Below are 24,677 nucleotides of genomic sequence, written 5' to 3' on the forward strand. Positions count from 1 at the left end.
CACCTTGTAATCAAAGATTGCAAAAGTACACACATCCTTCACTCAAGTAGAAGTACAGATTGTCATATTTAAAAAAAAAACTGGTAAAAGTTGAAGTTCTGACTACACTCTTTCACTCAAGTTAAAGTAAAGAAGTGTGGGCTCTGAAAGAGCGTCTGCTAAATGACTAAATGTAAATACTCATCCACTACCAGGGCTTTCAAGCAAGTCTCATGCATTTCAGCCGTTTCTCATGTTGAGTTGTATGGGATAACTTGTCCCACTATATTGTAGCCTACTGGACGTGGCGCAGGCATTGGTTGGTGTTAGATTTGGGAGGCAGAAACTCTCTTGGTATCAACAGCAAAGATGAGGGGATCACAAAAAGAGACACGTGAACACTCGTTTGAGCTGCCATGAGAACATGTATTATTGAATTATGAAATTATTCTATTTGCCTTATTGTATTTTGAGATGTTTGTGTGTTGTTTGTTTATGTATGTGTAACGGGGTGTAACAGACGTGGTCTTGCTCCGTCCTGAAGGCTTTATGGACCATATGTTCGTCCCTGCCTGGTCCCGAACATGCCACCTCTGACTGCCAAGCGCAACCACTACCAGCTACGTGGGTGGCCTGTTACATACCTGAGGAGTGAGTTTCACCGATTCGCACCGGTTACATATGTGGGTCTAGTTCCGTGCTGTGGGCAGGAATTGTGTTCACTAGGGACTTATAAAGATGCAACACATCACCAGGTGCAGTGCTGGTCCTTGCTATAGGCGACATAGGCAGCCGCCTGAGGGGGGCGGCAATGAAGCGGGTCAGATGGCTGAGCGGTCAGGGAGTCGAGCTATTAATCAGAAGGTTGCTGGTTCGATTTCCCGCCCGTGCCAAATGACGTTGTGTCCTTGGGCAAGGCACTTCACCCTACTTGCCTCAGGGGAATGTCCCTGTACTTACTGTAAGTCGCTCTGGATAAGAGCGTCTGCTAAATGACTAAATGTAAATGTAATTTCCCAAGTCCATCCAATTAAGACGCCCAGGACCGCCACTTCTTGTATTTATGGTACAGTGTATGTTTGTAAATTAATATGATAACATATGCTAATTCTATATATTATGATGTATTTGTACAGTTTGACGATGTGTTTCATTCATGGAAAGGTATAAAGAACAGGAGTTGTAGTTTCCTGGAGGGAGGGATACTTGTGAAGGAAGGAAATCACAAAGACTATCAAATGGAAATGAGACATGTCTACAGATGATCCAGTAAACCCACTCTTCTCAAGCATCATGGTACGTACCACTCAAGGGCCTGGGATTATACCATGTTGTTAATGATGGGAGAAACCATTTGTTTGTGTAGCCAGACTGAGGGACACTGTGTGTTTCATGTTCTCATTCTGCTCAAAACAGTCGATATCAGCAAAGATAGGAACAAAGCTGTATTTATGTTCACAAATGTCTTAAAAAGCAAGGTTGAAAAATTTGAACAAATATTGTCCAAGGTTACCAAATTAAGGTTTGCATCATTGATGAGTACTTGATGAGGACTCTACTGTACTTTACTGTACTTTATTGTGCTCTGCTCTAATCTCCTCTGATTTAGGCTTATCTGTTCTCCTCTCTCCTCCTATCTCCTCTCCTTTCACTGTGTGTGTGAAAAAAAGTATGTTATTAATGAGACAGAGGGAGTTAGTGATGTTGACATGACTGAGAATAGAGATCACCCATGGCCATGTATGAGGGAGATGTTTGAAATTGTTAGCTGGCATGGATTCCTGGCAAATGTCTATAGTGTCTTTTGTATGAATGTATTAATATGATGTGAGGTGCAGTTACCAGTGTGACATTAAAACAGGTAGAAGTAATGGCTACTGTAGGGGGTTAAATATTGGCCAAACAACCAAAACTAATTCCCTTACGGTTTAAAGGAAGATGGGAAACTGAACAATGTATTAGCATGAACTAAATAATGCCAATATCAATATAATTACAGTTATTTGACTCTATGGGTTAAATCAGAGCAAGAATGGTCAAAGTAAGGTTAAAATGAATACACATGTAATAACATTGCAAAGGAATTAAATTAATTACAAGGCAAACATGTTACAAAATTAAAGTTAACTCTTACCTAGGCTACCTTGATTATTGTAAACCAGAGAGAGAAAGAAAGAGGTGAGGAAGGAGGAGTAGGACAATCCAGAGCTGAGGAGAAGGCCTGAGGAGACGAAGAATCCACAGAACAATGCTTCACAATTCCCTTTATACGCAAGAACAACCAATCACACCACATCTTGACCCTTACTTATCAACATATGGCTAGGAATGCTACAGTAAATTACACAATGAGATGTGAGAGCCATCAAGTTGAGACCCTGTCGAGCAACTCCAGATTTTAGCATATGAGAGGTGGGGGCAGGTTGCCACCCAGCCTTACACTCCTTTTTACTTTAGTAAGTAAGTAAGACTTTATTTATATAGCACATTTCATACAAGAATTGTAGCTCAAGTTGCTTTACATAAAATCAATAAAAACTATAATACAAGTGATAAAAAATTCAAACAAAAATAAAAATCCCAGTAAGATCTCTGTTCAAGAGAGAAAACAACTTTAAACATGCATCTTAAAAGTAACATATACATTTGGTTCACCCCTGGTCTGTATATATAAAACCATACACTTTTTAACAGATCCTTTCCCCAGGTCAAGAGTATGGGCCGTATTCTCTGTTAACAGATCCTTTGCCTCAGATCAATAATACAGATTGTTTTACATATTTACATATTAGTATATGTTAGAGCCCACACTTCTTTACTTTAACTTGAACATGAGTATCTGTACTTCTACTTGAGTGACAGATGTGGGTATTTTGCCATCTCTGATAACAAGATCAACTCGTTTTTTGCATTTTTGTCTAAATGTGTTTTTAGGGTTCTCGCCACTTCCCCTGGTCACCACCAGAGGTCACCATCCCCAACTCTACCACACCCCTGGTTATACTACACTACAACTGTTAAACCATCATATTATTATGATCCATGTGTCCAGACCACTAGCCTGCTAAACCATCCAGATTTCACACGTTACCATGGTTATGGGTGTGGTTGACCAGATCACATGACCTGCTCTGTCATGAGTACAGGAGCAGATACATGTTAAAGCATAGACATGTATATATTTCTATGTGTTAAAGGCACTCCGTTGTCACGGGACCAGGAGCTAACTAGCGCGCAAAATAAATCCAGGGCTCTCAAGTCTCACATATTCGCCATGAAACTCACGCATTTCAACCATTTCTCACGTTCTCACGCAACACCTTGGATTTCTCACTCTGAGAAGTAAGGGTTAACTTGTCCCGCAAAAATGTATGGCTGAGACGCAGGCATACGGAGGTAATGTTTCTACTGAGTTGAGAATGTCTTAAGTTAAACAGCCAATCAGAAACAACAACCACCCCCAAACAATGACAGGTATGGTCATCTCACGACAAACTTGAGATAAAACTTGAAAGCCCTGTAAATCTACACATACATGTTTTTGTTGTGGTGCTCCTTAATATTTGCTGGTGCTCCTAACTTTTTAAAGTTGGGAGCACCAGTGCCACCAAGTAAAAAAGTTAATTTCAAGCCCTGCTGTGTGTGTGTGTGTGTGTGTTGGAGGACCCGTGTTCAGTAATCGTGGGTTGGAGCCGGCTGGCTGTGCGTCGGTAAGCTGACCTGGAATTTTCTCAATAAAGTTCTAATCTGTCCAGGAGGCTGCACCCTCGGAGATGAGTGATCCTCTCTCTCTCTCTCTCTCTCTCTCTCTCTCTCTCTCTCTCTCTCTCTCACTCTCTCTCTCTCCCTCTCTCTCTCTCTCTCTCTCTCTCACTCTCTCTCTCTCTCTCCCTCTCTCTCTCTCTCTCTCTCTCTCTCTCTCTCACTCTCTCTCTCTCTCTCTCTCTCTCTCTCTCACTCTCTCTCTCTCCCTCTCTCTCTCTCTCTCTCTCTCTCTCTCTCTCTCTCTCTCTCTCTCTCTCTCTCCTCTGGGTCTGGTCTGGGTCTTGAGGGTTTGGGTCTGGGTTGGGACTAGTCTGGTTGAGTGCAGGAGGAAGAATATGTGACCTTGAGCAGTCAGAAACCTCAATGTGTTTTGTGTGTGTGAGGTGTTTCATTCAAGACAGTCCCTAGTGCTGGGTTAGGGTGTTGGCCAGTCTGGGTTAGGGTGTTGGCCAGTCTGGGTTAGGGTGTTGGCCAGTCTGGGTTAGGGTGTTGGCCAGTCTGGGTTAGGGTGTTGGCCAGTCTGGGTTAGGGTACTGGCCAGTCTGGGTTAGGGTGCTGGCCAGTCTGGGTTAGGGTACTGGCCAGTCTGGGTTAGGGTGCTGGCCAGTCTGGGTTAGGGTGTTGGCCAGTCTGGGTTAGGGTGTTGGCCAGTCTGGGTTAGGGTACTGGCCAGTCTGGGTTAGGGTGCTGGCCAGTCTGGGTTAGGGTGCTGGCCAGTCTGGGTTAGGGTGTTGGCCAGTCTGGGTTAGGGTACTGGCCAGTCTGGGTTAGGGTGTTGGCCAGTCTGGGTTAGGGTGTTGGCCAGTCTGGGTTAGGGTGCTGGCCAGTCTGGGTTAGGGTGTTGGCCAGTCTGGGTTAGGGTGCTGGCCAGTCTGGGTTAGGGTGTTGGCCAGTCTGGGTTAGGGTGTTGGCCAGTCTGGGTTAGGGTGCTGGCCAGTCTGGGTTAGGGTGTTGGCCAGTCTGGGTTAGGGTGTTGGCCAGTCTGGGTTAGGGTGCTGGCCAGTCTGGGTTAGGGTGTTGGCCAGTCTGGGTTAGGGTGCTGGCCAGTCTGGGTTAGGGTGCTGGCCAGTCTGGGTTAGGGTGTTGGCCAGTCTGGGTTAGGGTGCTGGCCAGTCTGGGTTAGGGTGTTGGCCAGTCTGGGTTAGGGTGTTGGCCAGTCTGGGTTAGGGTGTTGGCCAGTCTGGGTTAGGGTGCTGGCCAGTCTGGGTTAGGGTGTTGGCCAGTCTGGGTTAGGGTGCTGGCCAGTCTGGGTTAGGGTGCTGGCCAGTCTGGGTTAGGGTGCTGGCCAGTCTGGGTTAGGGTGTTGGCCAGTCTGGGTTAGGGTGCTGGCCAGTCTGGGTTAGGGTGTTGGCCAGTCTGGGTTAGGGTGCTGGCCAGTCTGGGTTAGGGTGTTGGCCAGTCTGGGTTAGGGTGCTGGCCAGTCTGGGTTAGGGTGCTGGCCAGTCTGGGTTAGGGTGTTGGCCAGTCTGGGTTAGGGTGCTGGCCAGTCTGGGTTAGGGTGTTGGCCAGTCTGGGTTAGGGTGCTGGCCAGTCTGGGTTAGGGTCTTTCTCTCACTCATCAGGACCAAATTAGAACCCATCAGGTCCTTGTGAAACACAAACTCACACTCACTCACCCACACACACACACACTCACACACACACACACACACACACACACACACACACACACACACACACACACTCACACACACACACTCACACACACACACACACACACACACACACACACACACACACACACTCACACACACACACTCACACACACTCACACACACACCCACACTCACACACACTCACCCACACTCACACACACACACACTCACACACACACTCACACACACTCTCACATTCACACACCTCACACTCACACACACAGTCTGATCTGGGCTACTGCAGCATGACAGGAAGAACAATGCCACTGTTAGGACAAGGCCGGAGCAGGACAGACTAGAAACATTGTAGCTGCACTGGGAGTGTGTGTGAGAGAGTGAGTGTGAGTGTGTGAGTGAGTGTGAGTGAGTGTGTGTGTGTGAGAGTGAGTGTGTGTGTGTGTGTGTTTGTGTGTGTGTGAGTGAGTGAGTGAGTGAGTGAGTGAGTGAGTGAGTGAGTGAGTGTGTGTGTGTGTGTGTGTGTGTGTGTGTGTGTGTGTGTGTGTGTGTGTGAGTGAGTGAGTGTGTGTGTGTATGCTGAGGGTGATGGCTTTGGACAGATTAACATTCTAACAAGCGGAGCCCCCAAACCTGCAGATGGCAGTGTGGGATAAACATGCTCATTAGAGGCCAAATGTTCAGAAACACACACACACACACAATCACACACACACATACATACCCACACACACAGCTAGTACATGACATGTTCTTTTCCAGCATGTTAGTCATTTTAATGTACGTTTTCTCTTTTAACTAAATAAAATGTTACCATCTTGCTCCAACAAAAACCATGGGTTCAATACTACTTCAATACTACTTTTTTTATATTTTTTTATTTTATAGTAAAGTTTATTTTAATCTAATTCCACTTAGTATTGCTAGTTATGTACCCTTAGTATAGTTAGTCCTCATATTCATAACCTCGACCCTACCTTAACCTCAACCCTACCCTAATCTCGACCCTAACCCCTACCCTACCCTAATCTTGACCCTACCCTAATCTCGACCCTACCCTACCCTGCCCTACCCTAACCTGCCCTACCCTAGCCTCGACCCTACCCTAACCTCGACCCTACCCTAATCTCGACCCTACCCTAATCTCGACCCTACCCTGCCCTACCCTAACCTAACCTGCCCTACCCTAACCTCGACCCTACCCTCGACCCTAACCTCGACCCTACCCTGCCCTACCCTAACCTCGACCCTAACCTCGACCCTACCCTACCCTAATCTTGACCCTACCCTACCCTAACCTCGACCCTGCCCTACCCTAACCTCGACCCTACCCTACCCTAACCTCGACACTAGCGTAGCTCAATCCTGGCATACATACTGTACCACAGATGTTTGACTGTAGCAATAAACTGACTCTCTAACATCCTAAACCCAGAAAGCAGTGTGATAATAATGGTTGAATGCATTCATGTAATCATCCATAAGATAATAATGGTTGAATGCATTCATGTAATCATCCATATGATAATCTAATGTAATAATCAATATAGAAATATAATATAACAATGTGTTAATTTAGCAAACACTTATATATAAGCAAAGTATGTTCTACCACTGAGCTATACCCATCCCCATGTTCTACCACTGAGCTATACCCACCCCATGTTCTACCACTGAGCTATACCCACCCCATGTTCTACCACTGGGCTATACCCATCCCCATGCTCTACCACTGAGCTATACCCACCCCATGTTCTACCACTGGGCTATACCCATCCCCATGTTCTACCACTGAGCAGTACCCATCCCCATGCTCTACCACTGAGCTATACCCAGCCACATGCTCTACCACTGAGCTATACCCAGCCACATGCTCTACCACTGAGCTATAACCATCCCCATGCTCTACCACTGAGCTATACCCATACTCATGCTCTACCACTGAGCTGTACCCATCCCCATGCTCTACCACTGAGCTGTACCCATCCCCATGTTCTACCACTGAGCTATACCCATCCCCATGCTCTACCACTGAGCTACACCCATCCCCATGCTCTACCACTGAGCTGTACCCATCCCCATGCTCTACCACTGAGCTATACCCATCCCCATGCTCTACCACTGAGCTATACCCATCCCCATGCTCTACCACTGAGCTGTACCCATCCCCATGCTCTACCACTGAGCTATACCCATCCCCATGTTCTACCACTGAGCTATACCCATCCCATGCTCCCTCCCCCCAGATATGCAGCTTGAATGTGATTCCCTGAACTAGCCGACCAGTAACAGGATCTGCAGCAAGCCATTGTGTTCTCTATCTCTGCCACCATGTTGTGTGTGATGGGATGATTGGAGCCACTTGTTGTGTCTGAATGAGTTCTTCCCCCACTCTCTCTGTGTCTTTGTGTGACGTGTGTGTGTGTGTGGCAGGGTGTATGTGTGTTTGTCAGAGTGTGTATGTGTGTGTGTCAGAGTGTGTGTGTGTGGCAGGGTGTATGTGTGTGTGTCAGAGTGTGTGTGTGTGCGTGTGTGTGTGTGTGGCAGGGTGTGTGTGGCAGGGTGTGTGTGTGGCAGGTGTGGCCAGAGTTGTGTTGTTGTATTGAGAAGGAGCTTCTTTTGTTTACCTCACTAAAAAGTTATAGGGGTGTGTATCTGTGTGTATTTTGTGTGTGTTTGAGGGTATATGTGTTTTGTGTGGGTGTGTGTTTGGGTGTGTGTGTGTGTTTGAGGGTATGTGTGTTTGGTGTGGGTGTGTATGTATGTGTTTGTGGTTGTGTAAGTGTGTCTGCTTGTGTGTGTTTGAGTGTGTATCTGTGTGTTTGGGTGTATGAGTGAGTGTGTATGTGTGTGTTTTGGTGTGTGTGGTGTGACAGTAAGCAGGTTGAGTAAGCATTAAGGAAACGTTACTATTGAGCAACATCCTTAACTGTCTCAGTCACACACACTCACACACTCACACTCACACACTCACACACTCACACACACTCACACACTCAGACTCTTAGACACAGTATAAGAGAGGTCAGTTGATCTGATGAAACATCTTCTATGAATATCTCTTCTCTCTGACTCAATTTTCCAACAACACAATCTCTTGAGTTCCCTAATATGTCTGTGTGTGTGTGTGTGTGTAGTACAAGTGTATGCATGCACAATTGTATGTGTTGTTACTCGAAACAGAAGCTGAACTTCCTCAATCCTCCCTCCCTCTTTTTCTCTCTCCTGCTCTCTCTCCCTTCCTCTCCCCCTCCCTCCCTCTCCCCCTTCCTCTCCCCCTCCCTCCCTCTCCCCTTTCCTCTCCCCCTCCCTCCCTCTCCCCCTCCCTCCCTTCCTCCCTTCCTCCCTCCCACTCCCTCCCTCTCCCTCCCACTCCCTCCCTCCGTCACTCCCTCCCTCCACAGTTGTGTGAGGAGACGAACTGTCATGGAGACGTCACCTTGAGCGTTCACCTGGAGACAGGAAGCAGGAAATTCCCTCTTTCCTGCCCTTCTGGATTCAAGGTAGATTCAAGGTTCCTGCTAGGACACACACACACACAAATACACACACACATACACCCACACAAAAAAAAAAACACTCGTGCACACACACCTGCAGTGAACTGTGGCAACTATCAGTGAAAGAAAGGTGAACTGTGGCAGCAATTCTATTGAAACTCTACAGGACAACACATGTACAGCAGGCTTTACAACCAGACAGAGAGGAAAGGACAGAGAGACACAGAGAGAGAGAGAGAGAGAGAGAGAGAGAGAGAGAGAGAGAGAGAGAGAGAGAGAGAGAGAGAGAGAAAGAGAAAGACAGAGAGAGAGATAAAGATAAAGAGGGAGTGACAGACAGGGTTTAATAAGCCTGCATTGTAATGGTGACGGTCAGTGTGTCATGATTAGGGGGTGCGTGCGTGTCTGTGTATGTGTGCGTAGTTCCTGGATGTGTGTGTGTGTGTATCTGAGGTCAACTTGACAGTAGCCTGAGGAACTAGGTGAGCAGCCTTTAACATCACGGAATGCTGCTCTGGCCCTCATCCAGACCCCTGCTAAAAGCACATACACACCCTCACACACACCCTCACACAGGAGAACAGGAGGATAGCTTTTCACGTCCAGAATGATAGAGAAGGAGGGGGAGGAGGGAGTCAGATTCTGGTTTGGTGAGTTTGAGTGAACGTCAACAGCTAGGAGGGAGGGAGGGAGGGAGGGAGGGAGGGAGGGAGGGAGGGAGGGAGGGAGGGAGGGAGGGAGGGAGGGAGGGAGGGAGGGAGGGAGGGAGGGAGGGAGGGAGGGAGGGAGGGAGGGAGGGAGGGAGGGAGGGAGGGAGGGATAAGCAGTCATTATTCGAACAAGGAAATACAGGAGAAAGGACACCAAACACTTGCTGCCATCGAGGTGTGTGTGTGTATCTGTGTGTGTTTCTGTGTGTGTGTGTGTATTTACAAACTCTCAACCACCGAGCATCTTACACATTTCTGGAGGCATGCTGGTCTGTGTGTGTCTGTGTTTGAGTGTGTGTAAGTAAGTGTGTGTGTGTGTGTGTGTGTGTGTGTGTGAGAGTGTGTGTAAGTAAGTGTGTGTGTGTGTGTGTGTGTGTGTGTGTGTGAGTGTGTGTGTGTAAGTAAGTGTGTGTGTGTGAGTATGTGTAAGTAAGTGTGTGTGTGAGTGTGTGTAAGTAAGTGTGTGTGTGTGAGTTCCCTCGCTCCTCTCCTCCTCTGTGCTCTGGAATGTGGGGCTTATGTCAGTGAGAGTCAGGTACAGCCTTCCTAATTACCACAATCCTCCCTCCTCCTCTCTTTCTCCCTCCCTCCTCCTCTCTTCCTCCCTCTCCTTCTCTCCATCCACACTCACTCTCTTCCCCCGTATAGTCCGTTCTGCACTGAGTCTGTCTGGCCGGAGCATGAAGAGAGGAGAACACTGAGGGGAACTGACTCAGACAAACAAGAACAGAAACTGTGACTTGCTCACCCGTTGGTGTGTGTGTGTGGAGGGGGAGGTGTGTGTGTTTGAGTTTGAGATTGAAGAAGACATTCACCACGATCCTGCCACCACAGACAGCCCTGACGGAGGGCGAGGACGGACTGAGCACCACCGTCAGAGAGGGAGGAGAGGAAGAGAGGAAGAGAGGATGAGAAAGTCACACATGGGACCTGAGTTTTAAATGGTGGCAGAAGAACTACGGAGACTGTGACTACGAACCCAAGCCTAACTTAGCATCTTTCAGGTACAATCTTTCCCCCCTCTCACTCTCTCTCTCCCTCTCTTTTCTTCCCAATTCTAACATTCATTCATTATTCATCATCTATCTCCCTTGCACCTTGGACACATTAAGTAAAACAGGTTTCCTAGCACACACACACACCATGTCACACACACACACCATGTCACACACACACACCATGTCACAAAGTAAAGTTCCTGGTTTGAAGATGTTTCCATAGCTGGTTGTAGCTCTCCAGCTTAACCTTCACCAGAAGGTCAGAGGAAGACTGGAGACTGTTTGTTTTACTGTGGCGATGTGCGATCAGTTGCTGTCTGTGTGTGTGTGTGTGTGTGTGTGTGTGTGTGTGTGTGTGTGTGTGTGTGTGTGTGTGGAGAACTGGTTGAGCAGGGCGCCAGATAGCCTTGGCTGTCCTGTTGTTGTGCAAACGGGATTTCAAGTAGCTTCAGCTGTGTGTGTGTGTGCGTGTGGGTGTGTGTGTTTGGGTGGGTGTGTGTGTGCACACACGTGTCTTCATTTCTCTGTGTTTGTGTGTATAAGGTTGAAATCAAATGACCCTCTGACTCGCTGGTCTTGCTGTGAACAGATGTCTCTCTCTCTCGATCTTTCTCTTTCTCTCTCTCTCTTTCTCTCACTCTCTTTCTCTCTTTCTGTCTCTCTCTTTTTCTTTCTTTCTCTCTTAAATTTTGTTTCTAGATGAATTACTTACAGTTTCTTAATTACTAAGACACATTTTTTGAACGTGTACTGTGTTTTCTCCAAACTTTAAACACACATCTTCATACTTCACTGTTTTGGCCAAACCCTTGACTTTTGACCCAAAATCAAACACTGTAGTCAAAACCATATTATCTGTCATAGAAACCAAACTTTGCATTCAAAATACACACAAAGCCCTCAAATAAAAGCAACCTTCTGACTACCCTTTACACACTGCTGGGGGGAATTGAAAACACTATTATAATTCATGAGCCAATGACTATAACGTGTCCCTGAATTTTAGAGATGATCCACCTCATGAGTTGACAATTGCAAATATTGCAATTGTTTACAGGCTGTTTATTTTCAATGTACATTATACAGCAATTGCATTTTAAGCTCTTGTTACTGTAGTGGTCACAGTATACAAATAGTAGTACTGTTAGTCAACAACACAAATTTACATTTACATTTAGTCATTTACAAATTCATTACTGTAAATTGTAATTTGGGGAACAAAGTCTAAGAAAACAAGGAAATAAACCTGGGTAACAGGGCTTGAGTACGCTACAGTACTGTTCATTCTGGTTCAGCATCCTGTAAGACCAGAGATTTTCATCAACATCACAGGCAATGTTTTCTCTAGGAAAACAACAGGGAAAAATACCCTTGAATGCCTGAGCCATCCCTGACAAGACTCCAGAACAATGTCCCCACAAGCTTCTTCCATGGCTTGGAGAAGGTTGTTCTGTCATAGGGATTTTGTTCATAGTGAGGCATGGATCTCATTTGAGATTGTTGTTCTTCTTCCTCTTCCTCTGCCTCTTCCTCCCCCTTGTCCACCTCCTTTCATTCTGACAATTCTGCCTATTTTTGCATCCATGATTTCAAAGTACATATGAGCTTGCCTTTTTATTCATTCCAAACCCCTGATTGCTTGAGTTTTTTTGCTTGTTAGTGCTTACATATGGATAATTGGTTGTTAAGGGTGTTTGAATTGTGCTGGTTTGAGTTTACTTATCAACGGCAGTGTTTTCTAAATGACATAATGGTGACAATTGTGTCTTAAAGTGAGAGCTGTGTTTAGACTTTTGCAAAGAAGTGTGAATGAACCTGAGTAATGTATCAAAAAGGGTAAATTGTGTTTAAACACTGGGGTATATTGTCTTTTTGCTGGGAATTGGCTAAATGGTTTTGTGAGGATGGCTTACACATACCATTTTTGTCTGTTAGCAATCGAGAAAAACTCCAAATCACCTAACCTCTTTCAGAGAAACCAACTGCCACCTCATTCATTGTCTCTCTGTCTCTTCACCCTCCCTCCCTCCCTCTCTCACCCTTTCTTTCTTTCTTTGTGTAACAGAGAAAGAGGGATGATAAAGTTTGCTTCAGGAGTGAAACCAGTTTCCTCTCCAACGATGCTTATCATCCAAGAGAGAGAATGAGAGAGAGAGGAGAGAGAATGAGAGAGAAAGAGAAAGAAGGAGAGAGGAGAGAGAGAGAGATGGAGAGAGGGGGTGGAGAGAGAGAGAGAGAGAGAGAGAGAGAGAGAGAGAGAGAGTGGAGAAAGAATGAGAGGTCAAACCACATCCTTACATCCATCTTTTGCTGTCTCCCGTGGAAATGTGTAGAGGGGACAGGTGGGGGAGGGAGGTAGGATGGGAGTGAGGAGGTGTCGGAGGGAGGGAGGATTGAAGAGAAGAAAGGGGATGAAAGGGTTAGACCAGTCATTTGAGTGTTTCTCAGGTGAGAGACCCATCTGTCATTTGAGTGTTTCTCAGGTGAGAGACCTATCTGTCATTTGAGTGTTTCTCAGGTGAGAGACCCATCTGTCATTTGAGTGTTTCTCAGGTGAGAGACCTATCTGTCATTTGAGTGTTTCTCAGGTGAGAGACCAGTCTGTCATTTGAGTGTTTCTCAGGTGAGAGACCAGTCTGTCATGTTGAGTGTTTCTCAGGTGAGAGACCAGTCTGTCATTTGAGTGTTTCTCAGGTGAGAGACCAGTCTGTCATTTGAGTGTTTCTCAGGTGAGAGACCAGTCTGTCATGTTGAGTGTTTCTCAGGTGAGAGACCAGTCTGTCATGTTGAGTGTTTCTCAGGTGAGAGACCAGTCTGTCATTTGAGTGTTTCTCAGGTGAGAGACCAGTCTGTCATGTTGAGTGTTTCTCAGGGGAGAGGCAGCTGGGGATGTAAGTGTGCTTGAGCAGGGTTAGTGCATGGATTCCCTTTCACTTTTAGTTCCTCTCTCTCAAAACCAGATCAGGGGACTTAGGCATGCAACACTGTCACACACACACACGTACGGACACAAACACACATACGCACGCACATACGCACGCACTGACACACACACTGACACACACACTGACACACACATGCACAAAGAAGCAGAATAGCGTGTCATTCAAAAATGCAACTAAGCCTCCGGTTCCAGACACACACACACCCACATCCAAGTCATGGTCACATGACTGTCACATGATCACCTTATGCCTCCTAATGGGAAGAGAGAGAGAGAGAGAGAGAGAGAGAGAGAGAGAGAGAGAGAGAGGAAGGAGGAGGACCTGACGGAAAGTTGCTGTAAGCACTATTGTGTTGATTCAGAGGCACCTGTAACCAGATCTGAACTCTATCTGTTTCTCTCGCTTTCCTCTCTCTCCTGGCTCCTCAGTCCTCTCTCTCTTTCCTTTCTCCCCTCTCCTCTCTTCTCTCTCCTCTTTCATCACCTCTCTCTCTCCTGCTCTCTCCTCTCCTCTCTCCTCTCTCCTCTCTCCTCTCTCCTCTCTCTCTCAGCATGTCTCAGTACATACCTGGTCAGCACAATGGTTGCTTTCTTCCTTCTTGCTCTTTTTCTCTCCAGAAATGAACCAAAAGTGACAAGAGAGAGGGGAGAGGAAGAGAGGGAGGGTGAGAGATGGCGAGATACAGGACTGCACACAGGCAGATAACACAACAAACATATCCTCTCTCTATCTCTCTTTCTTTTTCTATCACTCTCCTCTCTCTATTTTTCTCTCCCTCCTTGGTGTTACAATTAAACCCTGTTATCCCTCTCTCCTCCCTGTCTCCTCCTCCCCTCCTCCTCCACATCTTCGCCCTCTCTCTTCTCCCCCTCTCTCCCCCATCTCCCACTCTCCCTCCCCCTCTCCCCTCTCCCTCCCTCTCCCTCTCTCTGACCCTGGAATGGAATGTTCTGTGGGCTGAGGCTGGCTCTGTTATCCCATTCACAAAACACAGAGTAGCCAAGCTCCTGCACACACACACACACACGTACAACTAGCACACACACACGTACACCTAGCACACACAACCACACACATGTACACCTAGCACACACACATGTACACCTAGCACACACACACGTACACCTAGCACACACACATGTACACCTAGCACATACACACACATGTACATCTAGCACACACACACACACATGTACACCTATCACACACACACACACGTACACCTAGCACACACACACACGTACACCTAGCACACACACACACATGTACACCTAGCACACACACACGTACACCTAGCACACACACACACACATGTACACCTAGCACACACACACACACATGTACACCTAGCACACACACACGTACACCTAGCACACACACACGTACACCTAGCACACACACACACATACACCTAGCACACACACATGTACATCTAGCACACACACACGTACACCTATTACCACTAACCACAAGAACAACAAGTCTCTGAGCAAGAGTCATTGTGATCCTTGAGGAAACTAACATCGGGTCAAGCGAACCATTCCTAAGTACCGTTGTACTCCCGGAACAAGTGCGTCTTGAGCCTTTTCTTGAAGGTGAAGAGACAGTCAGTGTCTCTGATGGAGGTGGGGAGTTGATTCCACCACTGGGGGGCCAGACAGGAGAAGAGCTTGTGTTGGGACCGGGCGGTCTTGAGCGGTGGGACCACCAGGCGGTTGTCTGAAGAAGACCGTAGGTGACGGGTGGGGGTGTAAGGCTGCAGGAGAGACTTGATGTAGACGGGTGCAGTCCCGTTCACTGCTCGGAAGGTCAATACCAGGGTCTTGAATCTGATACGGGCCATGATAGGTAGCCAGTGGAGAGAGATGAGGAGCAGGGTAACATGGGAGCGTCTGGGTAGATTGTAGACCAGGCGGGACTCTGCGTTCTGAATCCTCTGAAGAGGGCGGGTTGCACATGCTGGGAGACCAGCGAGCAGCGAGTTGCAATAGTCCAACTTGGAGAGGACAAGTGCTTGGACTAGCAGCTGGGTGGAGTGCTCAGACAGGTATCTCCTGATCTTCCGGATGTTGTACATTGACATTTACATTTAGTCATTTAGCAGACGCTCTTATACAGAGCGACTTACAGTAAGTACAGGGACATTCTCCCCGAAGCAAGTAGGGTGAAGTGCCTTGCCCAAGGACACAACGTCATTTGGCACGGGCGGGGAATCGAACTGGCAACCTTCAGATTACTAGCCCGACTCCCTCACCGCTCAGCCATATGATGTTGTAGAGGGTGAATCTACACGACCGGGAGACTGCAGCAATGTGGGCCGTGAGGGAGAGCTCGTCGTCCATGGTAACCCCAAGGTTCCTGGCAGAGGATGAAGGGGTCACCGTCGCAGATCCCAGGGTGATTGAGAGATCGTGGGAGATGGAGGGTTTAGCCGGGATGATGAGAAGTTCTGTTTTGGCGAGGTTCAGCTGGAGGTGGTGCTCGGTCATCCAGGCGGAGATGTCTGTGAGGCAGGCCTCAATCCTAGCACACACACACGTACATCTAGCACACACACACACATGTACACCTAGCACATACACACATACGTACACCTAGAATGTTAACAAGCTTGTAGTAGCGTCATAGTAACAAGTTTACTGAAGGATTATGAGACCAGTGGAAACATCAGAATCTGCTTTTTTCGCCAAGTCAGTTTGCACAAACAAGGTGTAATGTCAATTTTTTAGTTGAGAGTTTTGGGTTATTGGGCTAGGGCTAGGGCTAGGGTTACTTTTTAGGTGAGAGATTTGGTCTTGTTTGTGAGCAGTAAAACAAGCTGACTTAGGGACCCTTCTAACCCTTCTTCCTTCCTATCTCCCCTCTCGCCATCCCTCTACCCTCTCTCCAACCCTTTCCCTCTCCCCTCTCTCCATCCCTCTCCCTCTGCCCTCTCTCCATCCCTCTCCCCTCTCTCCATCCCTCTCCTTGACCTTGGTACATGTAACGACAAAACACCCTTTCCTGCCATTGGCTGAAGGTATGTCACATGACCCAAGCATCAGCTGCACATGTTTTTCCATTAATTAAAACAGTAAATGTAAAGAAAGTATGTGTGTTAGTTCTCTGCTCCTTCATTGGGATATTTATTCAGCTGAGTCATTCTTCTTCGTCATAAGTAGAGTAGAGCACAGGGGTCTCAGACAGACCATGTAAGATAAAGATACAGGCCTTAAAGTGACAGTGTGTTGGAGAGGGTTGGAGACCCTAACCCTCTATCCCTCCACCTCTCCACCCCTTCACTCATCCACCTCTCTACTCTCCACCCCTCCACCCCTCCATCCCTCCATCCTCCACCCCTCCACCTCTCCACCCCTTCACTCCACCCCTCCACTTCTCCACCACTGTCACACTTCAGCAAAATGTGTATTTGTGTGCACATGTATGCAAGTGAGTGAGTCAGGTGGCTGAGTGGTTAGGGAATCGGGCTAGTAATCTGAAGGTTGCCAGTTCAATTCCGGCCGTGCAAATTACGTTGTGTCCTTGGGCAAGGCACTACCCTACTTGCCTCGGGGGAATGTCCATGTACTTATTGTAAGTCGCTATGGATAAGAGCGTCTGATAAATGACAATGTAAATGTAAGTGTCTTTAAACGTGTGTGTGTTTGAGTATGTAATACACTGGAATTTGCCCCCTCTGTGGGGACACTGGTCAGGGGCCCCAGAGGGGCAATTAATATGAAAACACTGTTTCAGTTGTGGAGCTTTAAACTTACTTTGCCTGAGATTGAGACTGATTGAGATTGAGAGATTGAGGGGAACCTCACTCTAAATTTAAACCTACCTCACCCTAACTCTACCTCACCCTAACCCTACCTCACCCTAACCCTACCTCACCCTAACCCTACCCCACACTAACCTAACCTCACACTAACCCTACCTCACCCTAACCCAACCTCACACCAACCTAACTTCAGACTAACCCATCCTCACACTAACCCTACCTCACCCTAACCCTACCTCACCCTAACCCTACCTCACACTAACTTAACCTCACACTAACCCTACCTCACACTAACCCAACCTCACCCTAACCCAACCTCACACTAACCCTACCTCACCCTAACCCAACCTCACCCTAACCCAACCTCACACTAACCCTACCTCACCCTAACCCAACCTCACACTAACCCAACCTCACACTAACCCTACCTCACCCTAACCCTACCTCACACTAACCCTACCTCCCATTAATTCCGATTCCTCCTGAGACAGAAACTCACATCCACCAAAGTCGTTCTACTGGTTCATCTTGATCATTGATACAGATCAAATGTTTTTCACTCAAATATCTGTGTGATGAATCACAATGTGTGTGTGTGGCAGCTGTGTGTGTGTGTGGCAGCTGTGTGTGTGTGTTGCAGCTGTGTGTGTGTGTTGCAGCTGTGTGTGTGTGTGTTCAGGGTCACAGCAGGAAACTGAGGAGACCTCAGAACATCTTCACCTCCCCCACACACTCACACACACTCCCCCACACACACACACTCACACACACTCACCCACACACACACACACTCACACACACACACAGCAGGTTTACTCTTTCTCCCTCACACACACTGTCTCTCTCGCCCTCTCGCCCCTTCTTTGTATCAGTCTCTCTCTCTCAGCCTGCTGACAGACTCACTGTGATGGTCTCTCTCTCAGCCTGCTGACAGACTCACTGTGATGGTCTCTCTCTCAGCCTGCTGACAGACTCACTGTGATGGTCTCTCAGCCAGCTGACAGAGTCACTGTGATGGTCTCTCTCTCAGCCTGCTGACAGACTCACTGTGATGGTCTCTCTCTCAGCCTGCTGACAGACTCACTGTGATGGTTCGAGTCCTGCAGGATTTCTACTCCTCAGTTCTCACGTGTTCCATAATCGTGCTGCTCTTCTCTCACTTGATGTTATTGTTCTCTCTTTCTCTGTCTCTCTGTCTCTCTGTCTCTCTGTCTCTCTGTCTCTCTGTCTCTCTGTCTCTCTGTCTCTCTCTTTCTCTTTCTCTTTCTCTCTCTCTCTCTCTCTCTCTCTCTCTCTCTCTCTCTCTCTCTCTCTCTCTCTCTCTCTCAATTCAATTCAATTTAGCTTTATTAGCATGACAGTCATTACAAACGTATTGCCAAAGCAAGAGGCAAAACAACAGACAACCATACATCAACAACACCATTCAAAAAACAACATAAGGAATCTCTCTCTCACTTCTTCCCTGCTTTAACCACATCTCCTCTTTTCTTTTTAAACCTTTACGTAAAACAACATCTGTAGTTTCAGTTGGTTTGTCAGTTGCTGTTGTAATGCAGGGATCCACAAACAAGGGGCGCTGCTGCCTGCCACTGTAGGTACTGTGTACCAGAGTTCTCAGGACATTATGCTACTGAGCAGGGAGAGAGAGATAAAACGTGTGTATGTGTGTGTGTGTGTGTGTGTGTGTATGTGCTTGCGTGCACGTGTGTGTGTGTGCGTGTGTGTGATCGAAAAACAAACCTGTGTATGTGTGTGACTAGAAGATTAAATTACTCTGAGGATCAATGGCCTTTGAACCCATGTGAGAGAGAGAAGGAGAGCGAGAGAGACTTGAAGAGAGAAAGAGAGAGAGACAGAATGAGAGAGAGTGTATCTGTGATTGCACGTCCTTCATTAACAGAGTCATTGGTTAATCTTTCACTCGCAATTATCTCAACATGTGCACACACGCACACACACATAGAGGGAGAGATAACTATCTGATGAAGGAGGCTCTCTCCTGCTCTCTCATGATCTCTCCTACTCTCTCCTGCTCTCTCCTGATCTCTCCTACTCTCTCCTGATCTGTCCTGCTCTCTCCTGCTCTCTCCTGCTCTCTCATGATCTCTCCTGCTCTCTCCTGATCTCTCCTGCTCTCTCCTGATCTCTCCTACTCTCTCTTGATCTGTCCTGCTCTCTCCTGCTCTCTCCTGCTCTCTCATGATCTCTCCTGCTCTCTCCTGCTCTCTCATGATCTCTCCTGCTCTCTCCTGTTCTCTCCTCTTCTCTCCTAATCTCTCCTGATCTCTCATGATCTCTCTCAGGTTGTTTAAGGATACACAGCTACTTATCACCAATATCTCAGTGTGTGTGTGAGAGAGAGCGATAGAAAAAGAGTGTGTGTCTGTGTGTGTGTGAGAGAGAGAGAGAGAGAGAGTGTGTGCTTGTGTGCAGAGGGTGTGTGTGCGTTTACGTGTGACCAGTTTTTGTTACGCTGACAACAAGTTTGAAGCAGCAAATAATGGTAAACTGTTATCAAACATTAGCAGACGCCCAGAAGGCAGACATGCTGAGCTGGGGCAGGACTCTGAACCATGTACAGATCTAACCCTAACCCTGAACCATGTACAGATCTAACCCTAACCCTGAACCATGTACAGATCTAACCCTAACCCTGAACCATGTACAGATCTAACCCTAACCCTGAACCATGTACAGATCTAACCCTAACCCTGAACCATGTACAGATCTAACCCTAACCCTGAACCATGTACAGATCTAACCATAACCCTGAACCATGTACAGATCTAACCCTAATCCTAACGCAGACACAGACATGCTGAGCCAGGGTAGAACAGATGGTTCCATCCACACTAACATCACAGTCTTTAGGCGAGGTGTGTGTTTTTGTAAATGACGTGTCGACACTTGTGTCACACACACACATTAACCTCACACTCAAACGCACATACACACATTCACCTTACACACACACACACATTCATCTCACAGTGATCAGCAAATCTGGTCATCTGGAGGGAGGGGGATACCTGTGCGAAGAGGCCCCACCTCCTTAGCATTGGGTAAACACTCAACCACCTTTGGCACCCAGACACACACACACACACACACACAGGCAGGCAGGCAGGTAGAGGGAGTGAGGCGCTAGTCTCTCCACAGGCAACAGCAGAGTGTTTCTGTACAGAGATAGAGAGAGAGTGTGTGTGTGTGATTCATCGTGACTTCCACCTTCATATCACCTCCAGCCCAGTCTCAGGTGTCAGGTGTCTCTGCTCCTCTCTGAAGAAGAAGAAGAAGGTACTGTTCTTCACCTGTCGTCTCAGGGGTGTTACTGGAGGAATCAGCTTCATCTAGAAACTTCTGTTTGTGGTGTTGTGTTTGTGTTGTGTTTGTGGTGTTGTGTAGGTGTGGTGTTTGTGGTGTTTTGTAGGTGTTGTGTAGGTGTTGTGTTTACATTAGACGCTCTTATCCAGAGCGTTTGTGGTGTTGTGTATGATTTAGTCTGCTGAGGTCAGGGTTAAGGACACGTGCTTGTTTTCAAGCCTGATATCCTTATGTAGCTCTCTCCCTCTCTATCTCTCTATCTATCTCTCTCTATCTCTCTCCTCTCTCCATCTCTCTTATCTCTCTCTTCCTCTCTCCTCTCTCCATCTCTCTCTCTCTCACTCTCTCCTCTCTCCATCTCTCTTATCTCTCTCTCTATCTCCTTCACTCCTCCCTTCCTCTTTCCCTCTCTCCAACTCTCCTCTCACCCTTTCTCCTCTCTACCTCTAACCCTAACCTTTCATAGATCTATCTATCTATGTTTCTATCTCCTGATGTGATATCTTAGTTCTATATGAGGTGGAGTGTCCTCATGTTGTACTGGAGCATCTGACCGATTTCTCATAACATTTAAGCCAGTATACCCCAAAAGTTGACACACAGCCTTTAGCTCTTTGTGTGTATGTTTGTGTGTGTGTGCGTGTTTGTGTGGACTAAATGAAACGCTTTAGACAATATAGGTGAGGCTGTTGTTATCTACAATTCCTGGTTCACAATGGCATAACCAGTGGACTTTAACCACTGTTAGGTAGGTGTGTGTGTGTGTGTGTGTGTATGTGTGTATATGTCTGTACGTGTGTGTGCGTGTGTGTGTACGTGTATGTGTGTACGTGTGCATGTATGTGTGTGTGTGTGTGTGTGTGTGTAAGTGTGCATGTGTGTGTACTTGTGCATGTGTGTGGATTTAGCTGTATACTGACAGCAGGCTAACAAAGTCTAGATTTGTGATGTTTGAGTTTAACACTAAACTCTTCTTCCTACTGTATTTGAGGCCACCCAGAAACCTAACCCAGCCTTACCCAGCCTTACCCAGCCTAACCCAACCTAGCCCAGCCTTACCCAGCCTAACCCAGCCTTGTCCAGCCTAGCCCAGCCTTACCCAGCCTAGCCCAGCCTAGCCCAGCCTAGCTCAGCCTAACCCAGCCTAACCCAGCCTAGCCCAGCCTTACCCAGCCTTACCCAGCCTAGCCCAGCCTTACCCAGCCTTACCCAGCCTAGCCCAGCCTTACCCAGCCTAGCCCAGCCTAGCCCAGGCTAGCCCAGCCTAGCCCAGCCTAGCCCAGCCTTACCCAGCCTAGCCCAGCCTAGCCCAGCCTAGCTCAGCCTAACCCAGCCTAACCCAGCCTAGCCCAGCCTTACCCAGCCTTACCCAGCCTAGCCCAGCCTAGCCCAGCCTAACCCAGCCTAGCTCAGCCTAACCCAGCCTAACCCAGCCTAGCCCAGAATACACAGCTTCACCAGGTGCTGGTTGACAGACTCTGCCCTGCAGAGCAGATAAGGAGGTGTTCCGCATGGTTACTGAAATGCTTTGTCTTGTAAGTATGTGTCAGTTTCATCGTTGTGGGGCCTCATACTTTTGACCTGTAGATACACAAAGCCTAGAGGAATGTGTGTGTGTGTGTGTGTGTGTGCCTGTGTGTGCGTTCATCGAGGCCAAACATGGTGTGTGTTCAGGCCAGGTGTGTGTTCAGGGCAGGTGTGTGTTCAGGCCAGGTGTGTGTTCAGGCCAGGTGTGTGTTCAGGGCAGGTGTGTGTTCAGGCCAGGTGTGTGTTCAGGCCAGGTGTGTGTTCAGGGCAGGTGTGTGTTCAGGGCAGGTGTGTGTTCGGGGCAGGTGTGTGTTCGGGGCAGGTGTGTGTTCGGGGCAGGTGTGTGTTCAGGGCAGGTGTGTGTTCAGGCCAGGTGTGTGTTCAGGCCAGGTGTGTGTTCAGGGCAGGTGTGTGTTCAGGCCAGGTGTGTGTTCAGGGCAGGTGTGTGTTCAGGGCAGGTGTGTGTTCGGGGCAGGTGCGTGTGAGTGTTTACTGTAAGTGGCAGTAGGAGGGAGAAGTTTGAAGCAGGAGTGCTGTTCATTGGTTGTTCCCCTCATAAGCACACACACACCAGTGTTTATGTTGTTATCATGAGTGTGACAGTGTCAGTGGTGTTGTCATGAGTGTGACAGTGTCAGTGGTGTCATCATGAGTGTGACAGTGTCAGTGGTGTCATCATGAGTGTGACAGTGTCAGTGGTGTTATCATGAGTGTGACAGTGTCAGTGGTGTTATCATGAGTGTGACATTGTCAGTGGTGTCATCATGAGTGTGACAGTGTCAGTGGTGTTATCATGAGTGTGACAGTGTCAGTGGTTTCATCATGAGTGTGACAGTGTCAGTGGTGTCATCATGAGTGTGACAGTGTCAGTGGTGTCATCATGAGTGTGACAGTGTCAGTGGTGTCATCATGAGTGTGACAGTGTCAGTGGTTGAGCTGCGTGGCCTTGGGGAGGTGAGCTGATGGAAGCAGTCATTTCAGCATTCCTAAGGAACGTGTTTTTCCAATGATGCAAAGCTACAGCCTAATGCTAATGCTAACCCTAGCTAGTGTTGGGTAGTGACTAAAGCTCTTCACCAATGTCAGTGCTAATGCTAACCCTGTAAGGTTGCGTAATTAGCAAGGGCAAAACTAGCAATATCGCTTTAGTGTAAAAGCAAGTAGTAGTACAAAAGTATACAAGCTTCTGTGTTTGGTCTTTGTTAAGAGGGTTCACATTAGGACCAGAGATAGGGAGGAATGTAAGTACAAGTACTTACAGTACTTAAGTAGATTTTTCTGTACTTTACTTTAGTATTATTTTTACTAGTTATTTTACCCCTCACATTTTTTACACAAATATCTGTACCTTTTACGTCTTACATTTAAGAGCTAGACTTTTAACTTTAGTTTTTTAATCTGTATTTGGTGGCATGATCAATTGTATTTCTTGTCATTGTGTGCATTTTTTTCATTTCCTGGCAATCACGTACAACAGACGTAAGCTAGTCTATGAAGCTACCATGGAGCAAGGCAGACGGTAACCAGTAGAATATTTTTTTTTAACCTTTGCCCCAAAAAAGTTTGCATCATTGATGAGTACTTGATGAGGACTACAAAACTCTACTGTACTCTTGTGCTCTGCTCTTCTTTAATCAACTCTGTTTAAGGCTTCTCTGTTCTCTTCTCCCCTCTCTCTCTCTCCTCCTCTCTCCTTTTCTCTCATTTCATTGTGAAAAAAAGTACGATTTTTAAAATACATTTTTGTATCATGTTGTGTGTGAAAAAGAGTATTGAAAGGTTGAAAAAAAGTTGAGAAAAAGTTTCAAAATACGTTATCGATAAAACAGAGGGAGTTAGCGATGTCTACATGACTGAGAATAGAGACATTCCTCATCATCCATGTCCATATATGAGGGAGATGTTCAAAATTAAAAAAGGATTCTTGGCGAATGCATTGCGTGTCTATAGTCTTTTTGTATTAATTTGTTAATATGATGTGAGGTCCACCAAGTAGCAGTTAAGGCTATTTTTTACTTAAGTATATGTCAGAGCCCATTCTTCTTTACTTTAACTTGAGTAAAAAATAGTCTTTTTTAAACATGAGTATCTTTCTACTTGAGTGAAAAATGTGTGTACTTTTGCCATCTCTGATTAGGACAGAAATTGTAGAGATTAGTTATGGTACTATTTGTGTTTCAAATTACATTTCTAAGACAGTCTTTCTACACAGCAAGTCTCCTCACCTGAGAAGTAGCAGCCATTTTGTGTCGAGAGGAAAGAATATGAGACACAGTGCCGAATCAGCAAGCTGTAATTTCTATCATTAGGACTTTTGCGATCTGCTTAGAGTGTGATTTGTTATATGATGATGGTATGACTTCCTGAAATGACTGAACTCTGCCTTATAAACTGCTTCATCACAAAATGAAGTTTTGACTGGGGGTTGAAGGTTATAAGCAGTAGTCATGACAATATAAAAACACAGCAAATCTCTGAATGAAGGGTTAGTGTGTGTATCTGGAGTGTGTGTGTGTGTGTGTGTGTCTGGGGTGTGTGTGTGTGGGGGGGGCA

General features: G+C 46.9%; 1 protein-coding gene across 10 annotated transcripts in view; it reads left to right on the forward strand.

The window, feature by feature from the left end:
- The first annotated feature begins 10,214 nt into the window (after window positions 1–10,214).
- rbm47 (RNA binding motif protein 47) overlaps window positions 10,215–24,677 on the forward strand; it is a 29,754-nt gene continuing 15,291 nt past the window's right edge. For all 10 annotated transcript variants that reach the window (XM_067250197.1, XM_067250201.1, XM_067250198.1 and 7 more), the window contains exon 1: window positions 10,215–10,568. The gene's annotated coding sequence lies outside the window, so the exon portion shown is untranslated. The remainder of the gene's footprint in view (window positions 10,569–24,677) is intronic.

The sequence above is a fragment of the Osmerus mordax genome, chromosome 14 (assembly GCF_038355195.1).
Source record: "Osmerus mordax isolate fOsmMor3 chromosome 14, fOsmMor3.pri, whole genome shotgun sequence".
In the NCBI taxonomy this organism is placed as follows: domain Eukaryota; kingdom Metazoa; phylum Chordata; class Actinopteri; order Osmeriformes; family Osmeridae; genus Osmerus; species Osmerus mordax.